The sequence below is a fragment of the Ochotona princeps genome, chromosome 28 (genome assembly GCF_030435755.1).
Source record: "Ochotona princeps isolate mOchPri1 chromosome 28, mOchPri1.hap1, whole genome shotgun sequence".
In the NCBI taxonomy this organism is placed as follows: Eukaryota; Metazoa; Chordata; class Mammalia; order Lagomorpha; family Ochotonidae; genus Ochotona; species Ochotona princeps.
Genome location: NC_080859.1, coordinates 4,499,453 through 4,519,021, shown reverse-complemented (window position 1 = coordinate 4,519,021; position 19,569 = coordinate 4,499,453). Strand labels below are relative to the sequence as shown.

Sequence of the window (19,569 nt, the reverse complement as noted above, 5' to 3'; positions counted from 1 at the left end):
CTCTCTCTCGCTCTCTCTCCCCACTCCCCTATCATACCTGTCCTAGGGTTATATTTTTCAAGCTTTCCGAAAATCTTTCTCAGGGATGATGGTAACTAGAAAGGAAACCTCCCCTGAACGGAAGCCAGCAGCCGCTGTGCCGCTTCTGCCTGGCTTCTCACTGTTTAGGGAAACAGTCCTGGAGGGCTCTGTAGTATGTGCCGTCGTCTGTCCTCCTGGGATGGGACACACATCGGGTCCACTGTGACCATCTCCTCCTAGAAGCAGGATTCAATTTAAAGGCTCAGTGGGTGGCCTGGCTCCTTACCTGCTGTGGGGCTCCAGCCAGTGGGAGGCCACCATGGACTCTCCAGTGGCAGAACCTAGTCTCACGGCCACCACAGTGAGCTGAGTGGCCAAGCAGGGAGAAACCTCTGATCACAGGGAAGGAAGACTAGTTCCCGAGGGACCATGGATGCGATCCTGGACACGAGCAGGCGGACTGGCCACACTGCCAGTCACCAGCAGGAAGCCTGCCCCGCTTCCTGGCTCTGAGATTTTGGGAGGATCCAGAACTTCTTCGGAGCTTTGCTGTTCCAGAAGCTTGTGGAGTTTTTGTGGGAACCTATTATGGTGTGGGCACCCCTTCCAGCAGGCAAGTACACTGCCTGTGATTGTGTGAGCTCAGATGGCCAACCGAGACAGGAAAAGCCAGCGGTTCTCTGCTTAGGCTGAATCCTGAGATTCTGTGACTGGATCTCCCCACAGGAAGTACATCACACAGCTGGGGGAGACCAAGACGGGAGCTCAGAATCTCGGCTTTTGAGAAGTCGCCGAATCCCTTGATCTGACCTTGACGGTTGGCGGATATGTGACCTTGAAGTCATCACTGTCCTTGCTGTCAGTTAACACTTGCAGGTGGTTGAGCTGCACTAGAAATGGTTGACCTTAAGGGCCTGGGAGCTGAGAGAGAATTACTACCTCCTAGGCAGCTTGCTTGCTGTCCAGAGGTCACCAGGCCTGGTGTCTGTGGGTGGAATTGGAGCGGACCAGGCATTGGAGAAGCAGGTCTCGCAGAGACCCCGCCCTGAACAGACGTCATCCCTGTCTGGATGGAAGTAGAGAGGATCAGGCACTGGGGAAGCAGGGCCGCATTCCCCCGCCCCGGGAGCTTCTTCAGGTATAGAACAGCGGCTCCTTCCTTCCCCAGAAGGACGGCTGCATGTTGCTTTGTTTTTCCCATGGTTAGCAGTTTTGTGACGTGGCTGTTCCTTGGAAACTTGCTTCCCCAGATGTGCTTAGGTGTTAGCATAACCTACAAGCTTATTAGAAATGCAGATGAGCAGGCCCCATCCACAAAATCTCACAGCTGCTTTTCCCAAACAGTCTGCATCTGGACCCTGCATGCATTGAAATTCAGCAAATGCCACACAGAGCTTGCAACGGCCCAATGTGGTCATCTCTCAGGCTGAGAGACCAGCGTCTGTGTTCAGTTACGTAACGATAGACTCCTGGCAAAGTCTTCATGAAGGTTTTTGAAAATCAAACTGTATCACATGTTAATAAAATGAAAGATTTAGCAATCTGATGTGAATCTCTTGTTTGAAAGTAGAGTTGAAAAAAAAAAGTCCTGGAGAAAGGCATGTTTAGTTGTATAAGGCAGAATGTTAGTGAAACATTTCTTGGAACGTAGCTGGACACTGGAGGAGCTTGAAGTTCCACGACAGAGCCGTGGCAGGTGTGTTTCTCATAGGTTTATTCCGGTTCTGGCATTGAAACTTTCCGATTTTACTGTTTTGGGGAGTTGTTTAAGATCTATCACCTGGTTTTGGATTTTCTGAAAACTTGATAGCTCAATTTCAGTATCTCCCCGGCTACAATCTCCCTATGATTTGCTTGCTCGATTGATAAGACAAATGTTTGATTTGCTGAGCCAATATTACCACGTTATGACTAGCTGAAAATCCGTAGTTAAGGTTTACTCACCATGTTGTACAGTTCTGTGCTGTTTGCAACACACGTCATGTAACGGCCATTATAATGTCACACAGAGTAGTTGTGGTGACCTGAAATTCCCTCGTCTGCCTCTGTCCCTGCTCTTCCCTGGTCCCCACCTCCCATCCTTCACAATGGCTGCTCTTCCTGTAGTCTCTGCAGTCTGACTTTTTGGAGAATGTCCTGTAATTGGAACCATGCCGTCTAGAGCCTTTAGGGTTTTCTTTGTCATTTGAGAATGTACTCTCAGATTTCCTCTTTTTCAAAGGTATCTTGATATGCTTTGAAAGTAAGAATTACTTAGAGATCTTCCGGTCACTCGTTCCCTTTCCAGATGGTTGCAGTGGCCAGTGCTGGGCTAGAATAAAGTTATATCTAGTTCTCCCACATGGTGGCCAGGACCCAAATCATTGGGCCATCTCCTATTGCTTTTTTTAGGCCGTTAGCAGGGAACTTCATTTTAATTGAGTAGTTGGGACACAAACTGACACCCAAATGGGTTGCCATCGCTGGAGCATGTGACTTAACCGGCTGCGCCACAATACCAGCCGCCCTCTTTGTCTTTATAGAGTGTGATAACTTAAAGGCTGATTTTGATATACCACTAAATCATTGCATTTTACAGATGCACCATAGTTTGTTTATGCTCGCAAAGTGTAATATTTGGCAGTTTTAGGTGAAGCTGCCATGCATTTTCATGTGCAGGTTGTTGTGTGGACTTCTGTGATCAGCTGATCTGGGTACATAACGTGAAAGTCCAGTTGCTGGGTAACAGAAGTATATTCAATTCTGTAGGAAATCTCTAAACTTTGTTTCATGGCTGTTGCACCATATTTTCAGACTCCCCAACAATAAGTGAGATTCATGTGGCTGCACAGTCTCACTAGCACTTTTTAATCCTTGTTTGTGTTTTGGCCATTAAATATGTGATTTTTCTTAAATCCTAATATTTTAGCAATTGGAGTGTTAGTGAAAGAGAGACACAGAGAGAGAGAGATGGGATTCCATATAACGTTTTAATCGCCACATACCCTCAGTGGCCACAGCTGAGTGTGGCCAATGTCTGCAGGGATGGCTGCGCCCTAACTCCTTTGAGCATTGCCCGCTGTCCTTCAGCGGGCACATCAGAAAGAAGCCAGGACTGTGATACAGGAACTGTAATAAAGGATTCAGGCATCCCATCCTGTGGCTAAACACCTGCCCATACCTAGGATTGTTGTGGTGATGAAAATAGCATGAGGGGCCCAGTGCAGTAACCTAGTAGCAAAAGTCCTCACCTTGCATGGGCCTGGATCCCATATGGACACTGGTTCGTGTCCCAGGTGCTTCACTTCCTATCCAGCTCCTTGCCTGTGGCCTGGGAAAGCAGTTGAGGATGACCCAACGCCTTGGGTCACTGTACCCGTGTGGGAGACCTGGAAGAGGCTCCTGGCTTCTGGCTTTGAATCAGCTCAGCTCTGGGTATTGTGGCCACTTGGAGAGTGAATCAGCAGGCATACGATATTTCTCTCTGTGTATCTGCTCTCTGTAAATCTGCCTTTCCAATAAAAATCAAAATATAACATGAGTTTATAATCTTGTAAGAACAATGACTAACATTGTATATTATATGGAATTGCCGAATTATTTATTCGTGGAAGATGCCATAGTATAACATTAGGGGTATGTGTGTAAACTGCAAGGTGTAAATGACGAGGTGAATCGAGCTCCACGCTTATCTAGAGGATGGACTTTTGAAAGACATTTTGAGACAGTTTTCTGCTGGGAGATGCTCTGGATGCTGCTGGAATTAATCGCGTGTTCTTTGTTGCCTAGTAACAACTGCTTTCCCATCCCTGGATCTCTTTGCCTGTCTTGCCACCGAAGGCGTTCTGACCCTGTGCCTCTCATGTGTACTCCACATATTCCTTGGTTCTCTTAAGAGTCAATTTTCTTATTCTCTGCTTTTCGAGGGCAGAAAGCTGATCTAGGAGCCAGCCAAGCCCTGAAAGGAAAGGATTAAAGATGTGGCCCATGTTTTCAAGAGTCCTTCTAGGAAAATGCTCACCCACCCCTTTCCTCAGGAAACACAAACTCCATAGCTTCCCTCCTCGTCACTGTGCAGTCAGTTTGTTTGAAGCAATTTTGTATTTTTTCATTCATGGAGTCATGCATTGTACAGACATTCCCTGGGAGCCCGAGAAGTTTGGCTCTTATAACCTCCATATTTCACCTCTCTGAGTAAGCCAACGATGGGTACAGATTTTGTGATCACTGCTAGTTGGGCTCATATGGTTTGTGCTGTTGTGTGCTGTTTCCAAGAGGTTGTACTTGTTAAACATGAAGGCTGCTGGTCTCAGCCTTATGGAGTCAGCTCTTTGGTTGACACCCTGGATTGACTTATTAGCACCTGTAAGATCCTCAGGTCCTGGACCGAAAGACCAGTAGGTTACAAGTTGACTGTCGACTTTCCATCCATGAAGTGCGCTGGAGGAAGCCTGCCTAGAGGGGAGGACACCCAGGTTGGTCCTGGGTTTCTGAAGAAGCTCCGAACGCGACAGTTGATGAGTGATAAGGGTGCTTTGGCACAGTGGTTCAGGGACCCGCCTCAAGTAGTGCATCTTGACAACTTTACGTTATGTTACGGTGCTAGAGAACTGGGAGTGACAACTGTTTTTCCAAGTGTGACACTCTTGAGGATCAAACATGGGGTATTTCTTAAGTGAGTCTACAGAGGTTAATAGGTTAGATATGCCCCACGGGCTGATTTTTTTAAGTGTATTAGACATTCAGACTAGTCTTTATTTTTATTTCCTTCCTTTGAAAAGCATTTGAGTTGCAATATTTTAGAAAAAAAAAGATAATTGTATCATGGAGCAAAAGGAGACTCTCATTGAAGCTTAATGCTTTTCTGCGAAATTCTTCCTTTAGCAGCATTAATTCTTCCAGGTAATGCTTGGGTTTTATTTGTTTCTTTAATGCAGGCTTTATCATGTTGGCTTGATAGCTTCCTTATGTTAGCTTTTCCACCAGAAGGGGAGGAAAAAGTCCGGGCCACTGGCCATTTAAGACCTGCAAAATCACTTGATCTGACCCTGCCAGCAAAACGGAAAATTGAGCAAATGCATTACTAGTTAATCTTTCTGTTTTGTATGATCTGTGAACCATGTTAAACATGGCCCGAATCAGACAAAACTTCCCTACCCTTAGGTGATGAGGCAAATCAAGTTTCTCCAATGAAGAATTCACAACACTGAAAATTTTACCTGGGATTGTAGTGACACCTGCAAACAATGTAACTAAATTGGCTGCATAACGACCTCCCCCCCCCCCCAGGAAACTTTGTAAATAACACTTGCAGCAGCACCTACAGCTTTTAGGGATGGGATTGATTCCAAATTGTCCTGCTCACTGATTGCTTTGCAAGCCCAGAGGAAACCACCTTAACTCTCTAAACCGAAGTTTCTCAAACCTGATGATATTCTGAATCAAGGAGGAGTCCAGATAAAAACATTGGTTCACAGGAATTTCAGCTTAGCTACGGCTTTGAGCCTCAGTGAAAATGACTCAGTGGTCCTAGAACTGAGACATTCAACCTTGGCTGCAGGACTGCATCACCTGGGACCTGCCTTGCTCCTGCCTGGGAGCTTCTAATCTAATTGGCCTAGGGTCTGGTGCAGGCGTGAAGAGTTTGAAAACCTGCCCAGAGGATTCTAATATCTTCTAGAACCCCTGCTGTGAGGAATTACAATGCCTCAAAAGACTGTAAGCACAGAAACACTCAGAGAAAGAACAAGCTTAAGACACATCATTATGAGCAGACACCCTGGAATCCCACAAGCTCCTGGAGTGTTGGCATTCAGCCTTTGTTCCCCAACAGAACAGAGAGCCTCTTACAGCAAGACTCCCTTAGTGATTGAAAGAATCAGGCCAGGAGAGGGTATCCACCCACTCTTCCACAACTTCACCCTCTCTTCCTCTGTCTGTAGGAACCAAGGTTCCCAGGCATTCTTATTTTCTTGTGTTTCTTCCTTGGCTGGAGGCCAAGACAGAGAATGGTCCCGCCAGCCTCTGAAAATACATGTTTGCACAGGAGCAACTTCCAATATGGGCACAACATCGTGACTTTTGCAAAGAAACATTCAGATGTTCTCAAAACTCGAAATACTTGATAGTTGCTATTTTAGCTAACATTAAGGCATTCTTGCATATTTTAACCTGTTATTAAGAGAAATTTAGTTTAACCTGTAATGTAAAAGAAATGTAGAATAAACCCAGAGGGAAACGTGTTGAAGGGAATTTTGCCAGATCATACTTATGCAGGTGGTATATTTTTAGTAATTGGTCCGAGTCCACAGAATCAATTCCCTCCTGGTTTATTAAGGCTCTCTCAGTGTACAGAGATAGTTCAAAACTCAGTTTTAAAGAAATTTATGTGTGATCCAAATGTTGAAGCCTCCCAGGCTGTGGTGATGCTACTGGCATTGACTGCCACTGTCCTGTTGCTTTTGGCTGTGACCTTGTCTTTGGTCGCCCCCCACTGGGACCTACTGCTCTCCTGTAGTCATCTGCAGCCATGGAGGAGATGACACAACTGACAGGTGCTTAATGAGAGCTTACTTACCATTATGTTGGTTTGCAATGTGTGCTTCGAAGCAAGCCCTGACTGCTGGGTTCTACTGCTGGTTTTACCCCAGTCATGCTGAGAAAGAGTGGGCTTCCCTGCTGGTGGGCAGCCTACCAGCTGCAACAAAGGAGCAACAGGACACTCTGGTCATTTCAACCACATTGTTTCTTACGGTGCTCCTTGCAGTTGGAAAGCAGCATTGCCTTTTTGCTAGAACCTTTGTGAGCCGAGTTGCTTAGACTTCGTGCCACAATACTTACTTCCTTGTTTTCTCCTCTTAGATCTTGGCTCAGATAATAGATAATGCTCAGAGTGCCTGTCTGCTACTGAACAAGAAGGGCAGTGAAGGAACACGGCCTTCGGCAACACATCCCTCCACCCCCTAACTCTCCACTTGCTCAGCTTACCCTCCCTCGTTAGCAATACTTTCCGTACTAGTAAATGACTTTCCATTGTAGCATAAAGACTTGCTTTACTCTCTTTGCCTAAAAGTGCCTACCTCATAGCAAGCACATAATAGGTAAGTAAATGAGTGAGGGGACTGTTCGTCTGTGGTCCAATAAGTTCATTGTTGCATTCTCTACAAACTGCTTTTGTTTATGTTATGCCCTTTGAAACAGGAGAAAGGTAAAACTCTTAGGATGCCTTTAAGAGCTTATGAAATGAACCTGGAGGAAAAAGAGTATTTGATCTAACCAAACTCCCATGGCCAAATAGGTTTCTGCTGTTCCTTATCTCCATCTTGAGGGGCTTGTCAGTGCACAATAGCTTATCGATGTCTCTGAACAGACCTGGTTTATAAAGCATGATGGATAAATCATTGTGAGATAACTTGTAATGCATGTTGATGATTGTTTTACTCAGTGACCTGGAAGAGATGGGAGTGGGAGTTTGATTCTGCTGCCAAGGATAGAGGCCAGGTGGACACAGTGAGGTACAGATGGAAGCAGACCAGGGAGTTCCTCTAAGTGGCTGATAAATGCATGAGAGACAGGGGTGGAGCGAGACTGAAGGTTAATGCAGGGCTCCTGTGCCTCTGCGCAGGTGGGAGTAACAAGGCAAGCGCTTGGGAGGAGCAGCAGCCACCCATGCACGCTTGCCCAGGAAGAGTGGGGCGGTGAACAGGGCCCTGCTCTGGTCAGGGGCTTCCTTTGGGAGGTGAAGGAGTAGTGGGCAGGCTCCCTGCACCCAGTGGAGAGCCACTTGCTGCTTGACTGTGCTTTTTGTTCGGTGGTTTACATCCAGCCCGCTGGTTTTCTTGGAGTCCCTTTTCATTGGGGACCTCCAGTCCCTTACCCGCTGCCTCCACTACTTGTGTGTGCTTTCATGCTGCGTCGCTACCAAGGGAGCAGCGACTTTTTTGTGAACTCCAGTTCGAATCCTTCAAGAGCAAAGGTGTAAGGCAGCAGCTAGCAGCTGGGAGGAGAGGAACGCAGCTCAAGAGTTGCCTTGGCAAGGAAAGAGCCTCCCAAGCCGTGGTCCTATCTACAAGGTGAGCCCCGTGGAAGGTGATTGTGCCCCAGAGGTGACGGCTGTGGCAGTCACCCATCTCCTGACCACACTAGATGTGAGTGCTTTGTTTAACACAGGTGTCTCCATCTAATTGGTAGGGGACATCTAATTGTGGGGACAGTTTGTTGCAGGGGTCTTGCATTTGGCTGAGTTCGTATGTAGTCCACCAGGCTTTGCAGGACATTCATGGGAACTCCCCTCCTTCCTCAGGTCAGGGGAGGTCCCCCTACTTGCCTCCTGGTCATTTGTCTGTTTCTCTGCCTTGTTTTGTATTTGTGTTACCTGCCTTCACTCTAGGTCACTTAGAGGCCTTTTCTACCCACGTCACCCTTGATAACCTTGACTGTAACTTTGGTTTGTGCTTTGGGAAGAGTAGGTGCTGAAAACATGCATGATGAATAAATAAGTAGTTAGAGTGCAAGAAAGAACCTGCTTGTTTTATTTTTTTAAAATAAGAACCTGGAGCAAACAAGGGGGATAGTTGTCATTGTCCTCTCAGGTGCACTGCACCGGCTGGGGCTCCTGCCCTTACCTGGCACAGCTGTGTGGCTGTTAGACATACCAGTTATCCCTTAAGCATGTCTAGCAAGGCACCTGTTGCATGGCAGCTGTACTATAAATATTTATGAAGTGAATCAATGAGGATGTCTAAGTATATTATTTTTTTCAAGGCAGCATATGCTGTTGCTGAGGTATAGGTGCATGATGAAATAATCTAAGACCTGAACCAGAAACACTTATGCAGCCTTGGGAGCCCCGTCTTTGATGTCTGTGTGCTGGCTTTCTTTGCAAACGGTGACTTAGGAGGAGCTACCTTAAGATGCACTGGAGTGGTTTTGGGGTGTGTGCTTGTGTGTGTTGATAGATGGCCAGTGCAGGTTTCTGCCCGTTAGGTTGTGTTGCAGAGTGGTAGCCAGTGGGCGTTGAGGACGCCCGTGACTGACCTGCTTCTCCTAGCTTGTGCGTGTGCAGTTAATGGGGATATCATTAAAATATAATAAAAAGCACATTGTTTTTATGGTTCTGTTTGTTCTTTCATTATAGGCGCCACAGGGGTGATTTTATGCGTTTAAAACAAATGAGTTTTGGGGAGGGCACGTAAGATGGCTACAGACACGTGAGGAAGTGGAGTGTGGTTATCAGATCAGTACCCCATATGTGGAGGATGGAACTGAGATGCTAAAGCGTAGAATCACAACACTGAGTTCTTTGACCTGAAGGTTGCAAACGTCCCTGTATGGAAATGAGGGATTCTCACCTGTGTATTTAGTCAGTGTGTGCTTTTGTCAGCATCTGAGGATAAAGAAGTTCTCTGCCTAAAACTCCATTCCTTTATTTATAATGCTCTTCTGCTTTACCCTGTTTCCCCGTGTAACTGAGAGATGAATAATCAATAAATTCAAAGCTGACTTGATAATAAGGTAGTACTAAGTGCTACGCAACTATGGATATGGGCATGTCTTGTCTGTGCTGGAAGCATTCAATTTACGTGTTAATGTTTTTTGTGTAATAGCTTGAATGCTCTTTTCTCTCATTCTGTTTGTAGGATAATTCAGGGCAAGTCTCTGAGAAAAAGGTAACGCATTCAGGCGTGTGTGTCTTGTGTGTTTGCCACTAGGAACTGAATAAATTATTTTTTCAGTATTCACCTCCAGTAGATAGCTGTTCTTTTAACTACTAGAGCAGTGTTCATTTTCAGAGTTAAGAGGTAAATTGTTATGACTTTTAAGGTTGCCTATATTTGTGAATCACTGGAGAACAGTACAGAAATGAAAATGTCAAAATGTGGCTCACCTCTGTCCAGTATAATTGATGGTTTTATGAACCAGCCAGATTTTAATTTTACTGTGTCACTAGAACATCTGATTCTACAGCCGTGTGCTTTGCAGCCACTCCTCGTGTGTCGTGGAGCTTGTTGTGCCTGATTTTTGCCTGTATACTGTTTTGATGCTTTACTGACACACAGAATGCGAGTTCATTACAGCAACAATTTCTAGTTCAGTAGTATATGTTAGCTGCCATTGTCTAGAAGATTTCAGAACATTCTCATGTATTGGCACCAAGATATGCAGTATTCTAAGGCTGAAGTGTTGTTTAATTATCCCATCCATGTATTTATGCATTCAGTAAGTTAGCATATAGAAAGCTATATGCGTACCTTTTTTTTGAAATTCATAATACATGTCGGTAAGAGTAATTACCAAGGAGAAGCAGCAAATCTACCGGAAGGAACGCGGACGGATTAAATTTCCTGATCGCTTTGGTATACAACCTTCCCCCGTCAGGCTTTCTACAGAGATCACACTGATTGATAACTCGGTGTGCCTGACAACAGCGTAGTTGTGTTGTGTGGACACAGTGGAACAGGTCCGAAGTATTGATTTTGGGGGGGAAAACAGAGAAATAGATGTGACAATTTTGGAAGAAAATGTATTGGATGTTCAGTTACAGATGACACACACATGTACATGCACACGGAGGAACACATGCATTACAGAATTCAGTCAAAAAACTTTGTTCTCTACCCTAAGACCTCAAGTTCTGTCTTCACCTTGGTTCTTTATGGTGATTGTGAGACTGTTCATTGCATGATCCCAAAACCCTTCCATGTTCTTGATTCCTATTAGTAGTTCCATGTTTAACATGCTCCTTATCTCTCGTTTGGGCTGTATGTGAAACACTGCACCATCAGTGATGCTGTGTGTATTCCCTACTTTCTTAAAGAACCAAAAGGTCACGTAGGGTTGCATAGGAACAGAATGGTTAAAAATATCCTTCGAGCTTTATTAGGAATTCATTCTCCTTTTCTTGTTACGGTCACTATAGAAATGCGTGGGCATGACTAACTTCTGGCATGCCTGTTTGGAGAAAGATGGCCCTAGAAGAAGGAACGCCCAGCTTGACTCCCTTCTTGTTTCCCCTGTCTGTTTCAATGATCTTGGCTGATGCACTTTTTGCTTTTGCGTCTGAAAAGGGTATGATGGAGAAAGATCCCATGTAGTAGATGCTAAGGCTGGAAGAAGAGTTTCCTGAACAATTTCTGCAGCAAGTGTGCTGCTGTCAGAGCGTGCTCTGCTGACCCAGAGTCGGGTGGAAAGGTGTGTGTTGCACGTCCATGGCGTCCTTCCTGGCAGCGCACTGGAGGCTGGGTTCCAAGTGCTGCGAAGACCTTGGCATCACTGACTTTGGAGTAAAGACTAAAACTGCAGTTCAGTTACTTAGAAATCAAATGTTCTTGGGGATTTTCTCCAATGTGTCTTCATGTAGAACATGCACAGACACATGTACGTGTAAAGATAGCTTGAAAAGGTCATGGGAATTGAATTAAAAGATACAGTTGTTTTGCTGCATAGGATTTTTGAAATTCCTACCTATGAGGAGTCTTCAGAAAGTTCAGAAAGTGAGTATTACAAAATGTTGATAGATTTCAAACCCTGATTCCCACATTTCCATGAGCCTTTTGGATCTTTGGATCTCTTTGTAGATTGGAAGTTGAGCCTTTCAAGGTGACACACACACGTGCGTATTTACTGTCCTTTATTGTCCAGTCTCCCTGCAGCAACCATGAAGGCTGACTAAAGTAAGGTTTTGACAGCCTAAAAACAAAAGGACCGTTCACACCCCAGTGAATTTTGACATTTCCAAAGGAAGGGTCTGGGAGGCAGGCTTTTTGCTGCCAAAGGGGACCCCATGCCTACACCCCTGTCCCAGAAGTGTCCCACAGCAAGGCAGGGGCTGCTCCTGCTGTACAGGGACGGGTCCAGTTAATGAACTTTCTGGAAGAGCAGCCCCTTGTGCATGCCTTCTGCCCTGCATATTCTGCCTGCACACAAAGTAGCATTTTCAGGCTACAAGCGGAAAACTGGGGCCAAAAAATTTCAAGGCTTTCCTTGGGCATAACGCTTGGGTTCCTGATCTGAAAGTTGATAACACTGAGTAATACTTGATTTTTTTTTTCAAGCCAAGGATAACCTCGCTGTCCACTCTCTGAGGAAAACACTCAAGAAGCTATGCTGGTAAAATAGATCGATCCAGCTGACCCTTTATTTATGTAAGCTAGCAATCAAATTCACTTGACATTTAAGGTAAACTGCAAAAGAAGCTCTAGAATGAACACATAAAGTAACCAAAGCAAGAGGCAGAGGACTCTCTCCAGAACCCCTTAATTTGGATCACAAAGTATGATATTGGTGAAACAAGTTGTATTGAGAAAGAATTGATGAGTATGTAATGCATCCAAATTTGTTAAGTTTATTGTCTTCAAACATGCTGGCAGTTTTTAAGACCTAACATAGGTCTTAAAAACTGAATCGAAATAACATATCCTTGGCAACTGAAATGAGGACGTGAGAAAGCAGCAGCCTAGAACCCAGGAAGGTGTAGGATATGCTGTGGCAGCAAGCTGAATCCCAGGCTGTGGCTGCAGCAGGCCCGGGAAGTCAGCAGCTCTGGTCAGGAAGTGGGAGGGCTCCGGGAAAAGGGAATTCGGAATGGACATCAGCCGGAATGGGAGTGGGAGCAAAGGGGGAAAGTGCTTAGACTAATCCTCCCAAAAGAAACAGAAAAGATAGTTCACAAAACCCTCCAAGTGTGAAGTGCGTAAATGGGTCATAACTTAGATAAAAATCCACTGACTCTGATACTACAGCAGCCTCATGGTGTGGGGTGCAATAACAGGTTTCCCCAGAGTTCTATAGTGAGTAGTAGTTCTGTCTCCCTAGTGTTCTTAATATATCCATTTTCTTGTTTTATTAATATGTAGTTTTTTATTAATTACATTCATTATGTGACACAGTTTCATAGGCTCTCGGAATCCCCCAACCCCTCCCCTTACCCTCCCCCCATGGTGGATTCCTCCGCCTTGTTGCAGTATTACATTTCAAATTCAGTCAAGATTCTTTCATTGCAAGCGTATACCAAGCATAGAGTCCAGCATCTTATTGTCCAGGTAAATTCAACAGTTTCTTGGGGAGACCATCTCTGGTCTGAAGGTAGAGCTGGCAAAATATCATCCCAATCAATTTAAAGCCACAGTATAACATCAATGACAATTTACAACATTATGGAACTAATTGACATAATATATCCATTTTCTGAGTTTCGCGCTTATTCATGGAGAAGGTGGAAATGAATGCTCGTGGCTTGACTGTCCAGTTCTCCTCGCCCCACCCCTTCTCCTTTCATCCTGACATTTTCCTATCACCTTATAATGTGTAGAAGAGAAACCTGCTTCTCTGTTCTGTTGGGTTTGGAGATGTGGACCACTTTGGTCACTGAATGGCGTGCAGTCACTGTTACGTCACTTCTGACCCTGAGTCCTCAGGGGTCTTGCTCTTTGGACTCCTGTTGTGCTGGTGAAGGGTCCCCAGCAGGTTGGTTCTCAGAAGGATCCTGCTGGGAGCAGACCAGAGCCAAAACCTCAGCAAGGAGCTAAGCCAGCAGGTGTCTCAGCCCCAGGGCTCCACACTGTGTCCAAGGCGTCATCTGTCACTGACACTCAGCTGCTTGGGTCACAGGCACGTGCTTAGCGTCATAGATCTCGGAAGATTTGTCACTGTTACACGAACTAACAGTAGCTGGGGTGGACACTTTTACAACTGTAAAACTGGGTGTTGTAAACTTGCTGACAATAGGAATGAAAGGTAGTAGAAACTCAGTGGCCGGAAAGAAAATAGGAAGAGTGACAGAACTTCAGTGTCTGTTGCTGACAAGTGATCAGCAGGTTTAAATGCAGTATGTAAGGCTCTAAAAGCAAAAGTGATAGGTCTCAAATAAACATACAGCAAAGTCCGGGTGGGGTAGCAGTAAAGGAGACGGAGGTAGGGTCATGTTGTCATTCATAATATGATTGATCTAAGTAGTGAAGAAAATAAATAAAAACATTAAGGTTCCCAGAGGATTTTGTATCTGTGTGTGCACATACATGTAGCAGATAGCTCAAAGCAAAGTGTCCCAAACACAGGACTGTGCCTGCATACATATAGCAGGTAGATAAACATGATGTGCTACTTGTTCATTGCATATGATTGCAGTACCCTCTATATCTTTTTCAGGAGTAAAGAGAGTATTATTTTAAGCCTCATATATGAAAATTACCACATTTTCAATATATCAACCCCATACTGGAAACACACACACACAAATCAATGTGCTCAATGAATTTTTTAGAGATAGGAATTGTTCAAGACGGTGTGAGAAACCCCAGTCATGTGCTTCAGATTTGAGAGTCAACTGTATCAGAAATAAATTCAATCCAAAACCCACAATACAAGAGCAGTGGGAAGCCTGGCAGTTATGTTGTCTTTCATCTTCATTTATGGTGTCCTGGAAAACATTACTGGAGTGATGGGAATGACCTGCGAAGCAGGAGGTTAGCTCCCTTGGTAAGATTAGCATCTTTGGGATTTTTATGAATACAAATCCTCCTTTTGGTATGTTTTATTACACTACTCCTTCCCCAGCAGAGCCTGCTTCATGTCATTTGGGTTGCAGGTTCTGGGTTAAAAGTACACTAGAAAGACAACAACAACAACAAAAAGCCGTCTCTGATGTGGATTTGAGAAGGCTGATGTTGCTCATTATTCTTGTGGGCATGTCCCTGTGATCCAGCCCGTAATTGACTTTTAAAAACAATCTTGACATCATCCCATTTTAGGATCGGCTTTGTTGAGCTGGAATGGACAGATGGACGGCAGGGTTTGTTCTGACTGCGCGCACCTGTGGCTGTGCTGCCGTGCGTTGCCACCTTGCTACCTCCCTCTGCACCTGTCGCCTCATCCGCCACTGGCCAACTTTGTGCTACCGTAGGCCAACTGCATTTTTCCCACCATATATAAACGAAATTCCATAACATGTACTCTTTGCCTTGTTTCTTTTTTCACTCGTTAAAATTACTGTGAAATCCTTGTATTCTGTTGCTTGTGTCAGTAGTTCATTTTTTTTCATGGTCGAGTAGCACTCAGTGACGCGAAAATGCCACGATTTGTTTATCTGTTTACTAGTTGGGATGCACTTGAGTCGTCTTGAGTTGCCAGCTACTCAAGCTTCTGTCTTTCATTGCCCTACAGGAAGTAGCCGAGAGGGGACTGCAGGACTGTAATAGTTATCTGCTTAAATATTCAAGGAAGTGCCAGTTTGTTTAAATTGTTTTCTAAACAGATTGTGTGTGGGAGCATCTGGGGCGGGGTGGTTATTGGACCAACAGGAGGTCAGAACTCAGCTTTTCACATCTCAGCACCACTTGGTATGGTTTTGAACTTTAACCATTATTACAGCTGTGTAACAACATTTTCACTTTGATTTTAATATGTAGATCCCTAATGACAAATTCTACTGAACATCTTTTCCCATTTCTATTTAAGCATACTTTATATATGCTTATTTTTGCAAAATAAATGAAAAAGTTTTGCCTTTTTTACATCGAGCCTTTTAAAGAGTGCTAATTTAAATATTTTGGTCAGTTTACCTTGAGCTTTTTTTGGTGAGATTTTTCTATATATTATTAATAAAAACACTTTCACAGATATTTAATTTGTAAATATGTTCCCTCCATCTTTTGAATCTTCTAATTCTCATATGATTGATTTTTGATGGACCTAAGTTTATAATTTTGATAAGGTTTAGTGTGTTGGTGTTTAATGGCATGTGGTTCTTATATTGGAACCTAAGAAATATTTGCCTAAATTGAGCCCCATCTCCCCCCAATTTTTTTTCTCACAGCCCACAGGTTTCTCTTTTGAAAAAGGATTTTTTTTTGTTTTACTTTTTGATCCAGAGTCCATTAGGAATGAATTATATCTGATTTGAGATCAATATTGTTAGTTTTGTTTGTAGATACCCACTTTTCCCAGCATCATTTGTTGAAAGGCTACATTTACCTGTTGGTTGACTTGCACATCTTCAGTAACCATGGGGTGGCTCAGTGGGACTGTCTTCAGGTTTCCAGTTCATTTGGGTGTCATTAGGCTGCCTGCGTGGGGAGCTATGGTTTCCATCCTATTTGAAATATTTCTAAACATTATTCAGGTACTTTCTCTACTTGCTTTCCAAAGTCTCCAGTCTCATTTCTTATCCCATCTCCCAATTCACCGATGGCCAGTTTCCCCGCTGCCCTGCCTCTGTGCTTTATTCTGTCTGTTCCTATTAGTATGCCTTAAATATCCCCTGACCTTTCCTTCTGTGGCATCTCATCTGCTGTTATTCATCCCCCCTGTGCTTCCATCCCACGCATTGTGGCTTTCATCTGTAGAAGCTCAATTGCTCTCATTTTATATTTTCTATGGGCCTATTTGGCATTTTCAATCTATGGGTTGTCTTTATAACTATTTTCAATATCCTGGGCTTGTTAATTCTAACGTACCCAAGGATACTTCAAGTTCATGGAAATGGAATTAAAAAGGTAAATTCTTCCTGGTGCAAAATGATATGAAATTTCTGCTCAGTTTTCCTGTAATGTAGAACATCTCCATGAACTTCTGAAGACCCTTGTTGCTGGTTTTCTCTTTGTTGCTCTCAATTTTGGACATAGATTGCCCCCCCTTTTTGAGTGCTAGATACTTTGCAATACTGTATAATTTGAGCTCAGTTTCTCACATAGCCACCTAACCTGGCAATAGTTCAGTTCTTCTGGGTCTTTGCTAAAAGGTTTGTTGGGCAGTAGCAATCAGATGGTCAGTCCAGGACTGCTCCTCACTGCTCAGTCAAGACCCTTCCAAGTTCTCTGCCCAATGCCTCAAGTAGTTTACTTTCCATACTAACTGGTGGGAACTGTTGGTGGTTCCGGCCCTACAGGGTGGAGGCCAGTCACTCGCTCTGTTCCCTTCAGATGGTTCTTGGAATGGCTGTTTGCTCACATCCAGCTCTGCTCAGGGTGCTGCCTTGTACACCAGAGGGCACTGCAGAGTGCAGGACAGGTCCAGTGGATGTGGTTGGCCTCAGCATTCTGTCCTGCGAGCTACAGCCTCCCTGGGCTCTCTGGACTCCTGAGCCTCCTTATGTAGTTGTAACTCAGAGAGGCTGCCAGTCTCCACCAAGGCTCTGCCTGCTCGTGCTGTGTTCTGGAATCCCAATACAGGCATTGAACTTGGCCGTTGCTAGTACTTACAGTTAGTAAGTTAATGAACTGCTGTAGTTAACTATTTTGTTTTGGTTATTTCAGGAGGATCTATCTGAAAACTGTTCACCTTTGGTATACCAGAAGCAGTGCTGTCTTGAGTCAGATCATTTATCACTCTGAATGAAGAAAATATGCCAGTTTGGCATGCTCAGTAAGAAGTATGGGGGAAAAATAGGAAAACAACAGCTAGTAGGCAGCAACTTTTGAGAACTGAACAATAGCTCGGGACTTGTTAGAAACAGATTCTTCCCATGGTGGCCTTAGATGTGGCAGGTGTCTTGTGGCTTCCAGCTCTGCCAGGAACCCGTGAACTATCCTTAGAGTCATGGGGATGAGATTCTGGCATGAGTAACCCTAGCTATCCAGTTCCCATACCTGGCAGGGACAAAAACATCTAGTCTGTGTGTGTGTGTGTGTGTGTGTGTGTGTGTGTAAGAGAGTCCTTTTTGTATTTACTCACATTGATGTATGTCTATCCAGTATCAATCTCAGTGATCTGTCAACTCAGTAGATTTGCTCCTTTTAAAATATGTCATCACCCATCTGCTGTCATCCTGATGGACGGATGGACCACACTTGCCTTATTAAAGATTATGTAGACATCCACCCCAATGTTATGAACCCCTCTGTAGCAGGTGAGCAGGAGTGTGAAGAAGAAGCAAAGCTGTTCTCTTTGCCGGTGATGCTTTCCCACTGCAGGCAGGGATTCTGGGATTGTGATGTGTCTATGAAATGGGACGCAAGACCAACTGCTGGAAAGTAAAGTCCTTCAAGAAAGGGAAAGAAAAGAAATTAAAGAAGTTACATGCTGACTATTTGGGTATAGATTGATGCGTGTACCCAATATTTTGTGGGAATTCTATAATTTTAGTTTTGTCACATCTGGCAACCCTGAATACCAGAAAGTCTAAGTGCATTGCAAGCCAAGGCACCTGTTTAAAGTCATGTGGCCATTGCCACTGTATGCGTACTCTGGTTGACACGGGCTCAAGGTACATTTTCCTTCTTTTTGAGTAACTTTTCCAAAACGTTACTGATTATGAAATTCTGGAGTGTGTAAGCTTTCTAAAACACAGACCTGTTTAATGCTGTGACCCCTTCCACACATTTTGTATGCTTCAATTCCCAGTATCCACCGGAGTAAAGTTCAAACTCCTTAACTGAATTTATATGATCATAAAAATCAGGTCCCACACTGCTTAGTAACCACAGTCCCCAGTGGGCCCCCATATTCCATCCCTCTGCAGACTCCTAGGGTGTTCAGTTGTCTCTGAAAGCATTATGTTCCTTTGTTTCTTACCAATTTAAAAAATAAAAAAAACTCCTGCTCTTTCTTTTAGCACAAATCAAAATTATTGCTTAGGCAATCTTCCGCATCTCCTGTAGGCATAACTACTGCCTCTTCTAAATCACAGCATATTTGGTTCACAGTGCTACAAAGCATGATTTCTCTGTGTTGTGTTGCAATTCTCTCTCTGAGTGGGAGGAAAAATAGAAGCTGAGATCTCTTAGGGAACAGGAAGTGTCTGTAAGCATGGATGTGTTTGTGTAGTTGAAAGCCCAAGTCCTACAACGTCTTCATTAGAATTCTCATGGATGGGCAGATGAGTGAATAAGAGATGGAAAACCATGAGTCACAGCTGTTTGTATGCCAGGAACCCTATCTTACCCACAGTGTTATGATTTTCTAAGAATCCTATACAGAAAAATACAAAACAGGAGATCATCAGGGCTGACTGCGAAAACTAAGGATAGCTGTGGACGGAACTGATTGGACAAGTGGTTGGCAATTTAGAATGGGTAATTTTGGGTAGAACATTTGCATACAGGCATATGTAGATCATAACACAGAAAACACGACTTATGTGAATGTTGTACAGCAAAATAGTGAAGAGTCACTCTTGGGTGTACAAATAGCAGATACCTGTTAATGTAGAAAGGATGAGATATCTGCAGCTCTCCTAAAACTCAAAAGATGTTTCCACTGGTCTGCTAGCCTGCTAGCCTGCCGGACGGACTTAGTCTGTGAGATCAGGAATTCCCTTGGGAAACTGCATTTTCCTGCTGTAGTACTTGCCACGCTGAACATAACTGTCTGTCATCCAGTCTGTGCATGCTGCTGTAAAAGCGCTGATAAAAGCAACAGTCCCTTCCTTTTATCTTTGCCTTCTGAGCACCTAGCACGAAACCAGGGCTGAGTGGGTCAACTAAGAACGGATGCATGGATGATGGAGGAGGAAGGGCAGTGAGGTTCGTAGGCAGAGACTGTGCCCAGTGCTGGCTAGCCCTGGCTGCTCTGGGGAATCCTCTGACCCTGTCCGTGCAGTACCCCTGCCTCCGTCCCCTCAACGCCATGAAGTCA

The 19,569-nt window shown here is 44.3% G+C and overlaps 1 protein-coding gene across 2 annotated transcripts in view; it reads left to right on the top strand.

Annotated features, from left to right (window-relative positions):
- The window catches only part of EDIL3 (EGF like repeats and discoidin domains 3), a 287,743-nt gene that overhangs the window by 133,563 nt on the left and 134,611 nt on the right, over positions 1-19,569 (top strand). The window lies entirely within an intron of this gene.